Here is a 7,344-nt window from a genome sequence, read left to right on the forward strand (position 1 = left end):
ATTAGGAGACAAATTCATGCAATTAATATGATCAATTAACACAAAATATGATTTATAAGCAATATAAACTAGAACCAAACATGCTAGGGTTTATAAATATCAAACACAAGTAAAATGAAATGTAATCATCCAAATATCAAAATCAACACATATGGATCTAGTTCATCATCACCAAATAAAAGTAAAATGTATTTAGCCTCTCACTGTAGCAGAAAAACACAATAGATCCATGTATATTAAACTAGACATGAGTATGATATGCAAACCAACTAGATTAATGTGTATATATTCTAAATCTTCTTCAATCCTTGAGCTCCACTTGAATTTTGATCTTCTTCTAGGTTTCTAATGGTTCTCAGTCGCAATTATCCTCAGAAAACCGATTGCATCCCCCTTGGATTCGATCTAATGTTCAGGATTTTATAATTGTCAAAATCGGATCACCACTTCGTGGTTGACCGCCACCACGACATGGTCCTCATGTTTATCTCGTATCCTTCAAGTCATCTGATTGGTCACGAACTTCCATTTGCTACGTCGTGTTGGAGAACACCACGACATGGTCTTCAGTCCTCTTTTCGTCTTGTTTTGTTTTAGCTCCCGCTTCCTGCTTCCAGCTCCTCGTATGCTTCCTTTTTGTCCCGATCAAGTCTTTGCTGCTACAAAACACATTTTCAAACGTAATAAGCATCTTTTGTCCCAAAATGTAGCTAAAAGTTTTAAAAATATGCATGAATTATAGAGTTAAATATGCACATATCAAAATACCCCACACTTGTCTTTTGCTTGCCCTCAAGCAAAACTAATTTTATTATTATGATATCAAGACTTTAGCTACCAACATCGCACAAGACAATCCATTTAGAGCATCTCCATTACTTCAAGACCGCATTGCATGTATTTCTGTCTATATTTTTCCTAAGAACTTCCCAAATCCTAAATACTCACAATCTTCATAAACACTTCCCCACTTCTTTTGAACAACACTCATTTTATGCATCCCTCCGAATATATCCTCAAAAATCTTTCTTAACCTCAAGGTATTTTTGGTTAAACCCCCAAGCATACACATGGAAAAACAACCTAGAAAATAAAAATTACAATAAAAATAACTTGGAAAATTTTGTCTTATTCTTGAGTCTTCGATTTGGAACTTTTCTTCATAATATTTATTGATCTTCATGGGTTTGTAGACTCTTATTCTCAAACTTTTGCAACTTTTTTTCTTTTTTTTTTCTTTTTTTTTTCACTTTTTTCTCTCAAAATAAAAATGCTAGAAAACATATGCTTAAGCAAGGGAACTTAACTTCAACCCTTATTGGTTAAAGATATTAGTCTAAGGTGCAATGACTACATAAGCTCTCCTGGATACATTTTTGGTACACGATGCTAAACATATTGTGGCCCTCAAACTAAGCAAGGTCGTGTTTTTGTTTCATGATTTCACTAGGATAGAGAAACCACAAATACACTATAACATATATTGGCTCAAATAAACATTGAAGTTCGCATCAGATCGTCCCACACAACACTAGCAACCTAGATCTCAACATAACAATTTTAAACTAGATTCAATTTTTAGATTATTATTTCAAATCTTTCTAATAATTTTTTAAATCCTAGTCATTTTTATTAGTAAGCTTGTTTTCCTATATTCAACCCCTACCCCACACTTAATTGATGAAATGTCCCCATTGCATACTAAAACAATTAAATAACATAAATTAAAAATGAAGAATTGGAACAGACTCCCCTTGGGTAATAGTGGCGAGATCGAACTCTTAAAATTGTGTGGTAAAGCTTGGACTTCTCGTATAATTACTGTAAACAATACTTCTAGAGTTTTCTCGTGTGAATGCATATGTGCCAGATCAAAATAAATCAAATAACCATCTTCAAAAAGTGTGTTGAACCCTTGCCACGATGTGGTAAAGCAACGCCACGTCGTGGTGTCGAATGAATTGTCATCATGGTCGCGAATTTCAAAAGTTCCACAACGTGATCAAGTGATGTTACTTCGTGGTGTCCGATCGGATGCAGTAGCGATAAAAGTAATTGCCACGGCGTGGTGATGATGGCCACGTCGCGGTGTCTTCTCAGAATATCTTTAAAAGTCAAAATAATGCATTGAATTTTCGTAATGCTTAGGACCATTCCCGATATTTTCTTTCAGTAAAATTCTTCTCTTCAAGTAAGTGGGAACCCCAAATTTATTCAAAAACATGGTCTTCAATTTTAATCTTCACAAATTGCACGGCTTCTTCATCCATTATGCTCATTCACCGCTTCGTGTGTTTTCTTTCTAACACTACAAAATAAAATCAGAAGACTAGAGAAACACATGATCATTTGGTTAAATTAACATAAACATTTTAAAAAAAACTAAAAAATGAAAAACTAAAAAGAAATTAAAAACGGAAATAAAATGCAAACTCTAAACATCGGGTTGCCACCCGAAAAGCGCTTCTCTTTGAGGCATCGTGAGTCGGACTCCCTCCCACTCTACGTTGTTGCGGTTCGGAGTGGGATCTCCCTTTTGTCTTTCTTCTCCTTCCACTTACGATTGCATGCTTGAACCCTTCGTTTATACGCCTTCTTTGAATTCTCCTTCTTCTTTTTGTTGGCACTTTCCTCATGTTTACGCTTCACCCCTTTGCCTTGCTTTTTCACTTTTGTACCCTTCTTGTCACCTTCCTTGTCTAACTCCATCTTGACCATTATTGGCTCATCTAATTCACCCCCCATGTCTTCATCAATTACCTCAACTTCTTCATATAATTCCTCTTCTACTTCATCAACTTCTTCATCCTCTTAAACCTTGGGAGTAGTAAACGCGATCACCTCAAATGTCATAAGTATTGAAGCTCTTGGTTTAGAACATTTGACTTTTTCACCATGGGGATTTTCCTAAACCTTCAACTCTTCTTCCATCATCTTTTCAATTTCAACTATCTCATCAAGATCTTTTTCCATATCATCCATCTTTGACACTTCATCTCTTGGCTTTTCATGACTCACTTTTGGGCTCATTTTGAAAGTAATTGCTTCATCTTCCAGATGAAGTGTGAGCTTTCAGTTGTGGATGTCAACTAGGGATCTTGCGGTACTAAAAAACGGCCTTCTTAAAATTATGTTAAGGTCTTCATCTTCCTTCATATCGAGAACCACAAAGTCAACCGGAAAAACAAACTTTCCCACCTTTACCAAAAAATCTTCAATTATTCCTCATGGTATGTGGTTGAGTGATCTGCCATTCGAATTGTCATCCTTGTGTCTTGGAGCCTTGGTAAACCGAGATTTTGATTGAAAGAATAAGGCATAAGGTTGATGCTTGCCCCCGAATCGGCTAAAGCATTTATAGAAACAGAATTGCCAAATTCACAAGGCAAAGTAAGTTGCCCTACATCTCCCATCTTGATTGGCAGTCCATTGATGATAGCAGCTGAGCATAACTCATTAAGCACTATGGTTGAGGCCTTTTCCAACTCCTTATGTGTAACGTCCGCATATTCGGGCTAGTCAATTTAGAGATAATAAGCGTTAAAAATTTCTTTTTGATACAAGATTATTTAGAATAAATAATCTTAACCAAAGTATAGTATATGTCACAAGGATTTCGTACATATAAAGAATGCTTAAATCCAACTTATAACGAAGAAGTTATGACCCGTCAAAGTTTCGCGATTAAACCGACATGGCTCCGCGTATCGTAAAAAGTGAATTTTTGATAAAATACTTTTTAGCCTTAGCGATCTAAATGAAATTCGTAGTAGACGTTAAACCGAAAACGTATATATAGAGAACGTCCAAATCTGACTTTGTTAGAGGAAGTTATGATTTTTCTAAGATTTAGGTTAACAGTACACAACCTGGAAATTGAATTTTTGACCAATCGATTTTTAGCCGACACAACCTAAATGAGAAATGAAGATCTCGTTAATAGGGGCTCAAAGATATAAATATAGTCAAAAACGGACGTCGGATGACAAAGTTATGAATTTTTAATGGACTTCAACTGTCTAAGCCTGTTAAAATATAACTTTAAAAATAAATCAAAATTAGTCGACGGAGTCCAAACGAAAGTTGTAGATCATGTTGCTACCTACGCTTGGATATAAAGAACGTAAAAAACGGAGCTCTTATGCAAAAGTTACGGATTTTAGAAGATAATTAGTTTTTGCATTAAACCTCGGAGTGACACGTGGCAAGATATGGGCCACTACTTCTTCCCCATGGCTTTAGACAAGATCCTGACACCTGGCACTGGTACGCCCCACGTAGCGCTAAGTACGCCCAGCGTAGTGCTGAGTACGCCCAACGTACGCGCACTCGTCCAACCTATAAATAGAACCCATTTCTCACTCAAAAACTCACACTTTCTCAACCATTTCTCTCTTAAACACCCCCAAACCCTCTAAGCCTTTCCCTAGCACCTCCTAGGTGTTAGATGCGAGTCTCGGAGCGCCAGAAGGCCTCGAGAAGAAGAGCTTTCTGCTCAGAAGTTCTGCCCGCACAGAGCCCAGTTCCTCGCTAAACCCCCTTGTAATTGAGTTATGCTTATCGTACTTTAAGTATAACTTATGTTTAAGTTCATTGTCGTTATTATGAACCTATAAACAAGATTTATTAGTGATTCCAAGTCGTTATACTTATTGATCTACTTACGGGGATGATGTCTAGGATGTGATTTAGTGAGGTGTTTAAAGTGGGATTTCCAAACAGTATACTTCGTATACCAAACGGATCCTACCTCCGATATGATCCTACCTGGTTGTTCCTTACTTGATAGATCATGAAAATAGACGTTGAGTTAATGATAAATCTAGACTAATAATTAGTCGCAATAAATATTAGACTAAAACTTAGTGATAATACTAGGTTTCGTCAAAGGAAAAGACAATTGTTAGAAGCGAAGCGTTGCCCGAATTTTGAGTCATCACTTTAACAAGTGAGTGCATAGTTACTTTAATCTTACACATAGATATGAAGTATTTAATATTAATACATGTTATATGTACTTATTATCTGTGTTCCTGATATTTATGCTAGATGAACAATTTATACATGTTTTACGTAATTTAAATTGTATATGTATTTTTATACCTATAAATATATTGGGTAAAGATGGGTAGATGAATGATGAGAGATAAAATATGATATAGATGATGAAAGGTGAAAGATGAGGAGAAGCCTTGACTTTGAAGTTGATCCAGTCATCTAGCAGAGTATAGATGATGACTACATACTATTCTAGACAGTCTGGTGGAACGCTAGTAGGCTCGCAACATGTAGGTGTTTGTGAATGACGTGTTCACCAGATGTACTCTAAAAACCCTGGCAGCTATGGACTTAGTGCCTTACAAATGAGCATTGACATCTATGGACTTAGTGCCTTACAAATGAACATTGGCAGTTGTGCCTAATAGATAACATCGACAACTATGGACTTAGTGCATGTTAGATAAACCCTGGCAGCGATGGACTTCGTGCCTCTTCCTTAGGAAAAATCTTTAGGAACAAATATTGAAGAATAGATGGTTCTTAGGGTAGATCCTTAAGAAAAAAGAAGATAATGGGGATGGGTAATCGGGTTAATTGTTTGACATGAAGTATGTGAAGAAACAAATTAACTATATTATTGTGGGTTGAAAACCCTATGTACTCACCAGGTTTCCCAACCTGACCCACTCAGTTTATTTGTATCACATGTATCGATGCGAAGATACATTACACCGAGAGATTAAAGGAGTTGTAAATCATTAGTGTAAATGAATGTAAGGTCTGTTTATGCTTATGCTTTGTATCAGTTATGACATCCCAAATGTTTTAATATAAATAAAAATACATTTCTTCGGAAATGCTTGATAATATATTTATCATGTTTTTGGGAACAAATTCTGCAATATCATGCTTCAAAAATGATACTCTGATTTTTAAAATAAGCATAAACAAATCGGTCTTTTCTGACCGTGAAATTGGGGATGTCACATTACGATTAGTCATCACATCTTTTTCAAAATTTAGAACCTTTGCCATGGATTTGAGGAATGGGGCATTTATCGAGAGTGAGAGCACTTGTTCCATAAACTTCTTTTGTTCGGGTTCCATAGAATTCTTGATTGCTCGAGATAGGAATGGCAAAGGAGGCTGATACGAATTAAGAGGTGAATTTTTTTGTCCTCTCTAGACCACGACGTGGTGAATCATCAGAGTTTGATTCACTTTTTGCTCTTTGGGCTCTGGATTCTCTTTTTCCAAACATGAATTCGGCTACATGGTAGCTGCTTCATGTGTCATAAATGGCTAAGAATGAACTTCTTCTTTGGTGTAGAATTCCATTACATGAGGTTGTGATTTTTGGTCTTGATTTCTAGGTGGCAACCTCTCATTAACATTTTTTATTAATTGCCCAAGTTGAGTCTCTATATTCTTGATGGAAGCTTGATGATTTCTCACATTAGCATCAGTAGCATCATGCCTTTTTTCTAAGGCTTCCATAAACCTATGAAGTACCGACTCAAAAACCTCGACTGGTTTGTCTATACTTTTCATCTTTTTGCTTCTTGTACTCTTCATATGGCAGCCACTCCTTGTTGGGGTTCCTCCAATCTTCATCATACTTTTCACCACTAGAGTAAAACACTTGTGCCTTCTTGTTCCCGTTTTCGTCCAAATCACAATCATTGGTCAAATGTGGCCCACTACAATTATCACACCGAACTCTTATGGTATGAATGGATTGATCCAATTTTGTCATTCGTTTATCCATATTTTCTAAATTTTCCAAAACTGCAGCCATATTCTTGTTCCCTCCATCTCCTTTACCTCTTGTAACATCGTCTCGTAGGTTATGGTACTCACGTGAGTGCTTGGAAAAATCTTCAATAAATTCTTTTATAGTTGTTGGCTCCTTCTTCATCATTGGCCATTGCGAGTCAAGAAGTTGCCTTGTTGTGGCATTGACTCCATCATAGAAAAGGGACACTTCTTGTTTGACATTAAGATCATACTGAGGGCAACTTCTAAGCAAACCCTTGTACCTCTCCCATGCTTCATACAATTACTCTCCAACCTCTTGTTGAAAGTTAGCAATCTTCTTTTTAAGCTTTGAGATCTTCCAAGGTGGACTAAATTGCTCAATAAAATCAACACAAATATTTTCCCACGTAGTAATGGATCCGGGAGCGAGTGACTTCAACCAAACCTTGTCTTCACCGGTAAATGTCACCGGAAGCATCCTAACTAACACGGCTTCTCTTGGCACATTAGGAAAATTGAAGTAGTGTGCAATATCCTTCACTTCGTCAATATGCTTGAATGAATATTCATACTCTTTCCCAGTGA

The 7,344-nt window shown here is 36.5% G+C and overlaps 1 non-coding gene across 1 annotated transcript; it reads left to right on the forward strand.

The window, feature by feature from the left end:
• Nucleotides 1–7,001: 7,001 nt before the first annotated feature.
• On the forward strand, nucleotides 7,002–7,108 carry LOC145161914 (small nucleolar RNA R71). Its single transcript, XR_013738771.1, has one exon. It is a non-coding gene; the product is annotated as a small nucleolar RNA R71 (small nucleolar RNA).
• The last annotated feature ends 236 nt before the right edge of the window (nucleotides 7,109–7,344 follow it).

The sequence above is a fragment of the Lactuca virosa genome, chromosome 2, assembly GCF_052849685.1.
Source record: "Lactuca virosa cultivar CGN04683 chromosome 2, Lactuca_virosa_CGN04683_v6, whole genome shotgun sequence".
Lineage (NCBI taxonomy): Eukaryota > Viridiplantae > Streptophyta > Magnoliopsida > Asterales > Asteraceae > Lactuca > Lactuca virosa.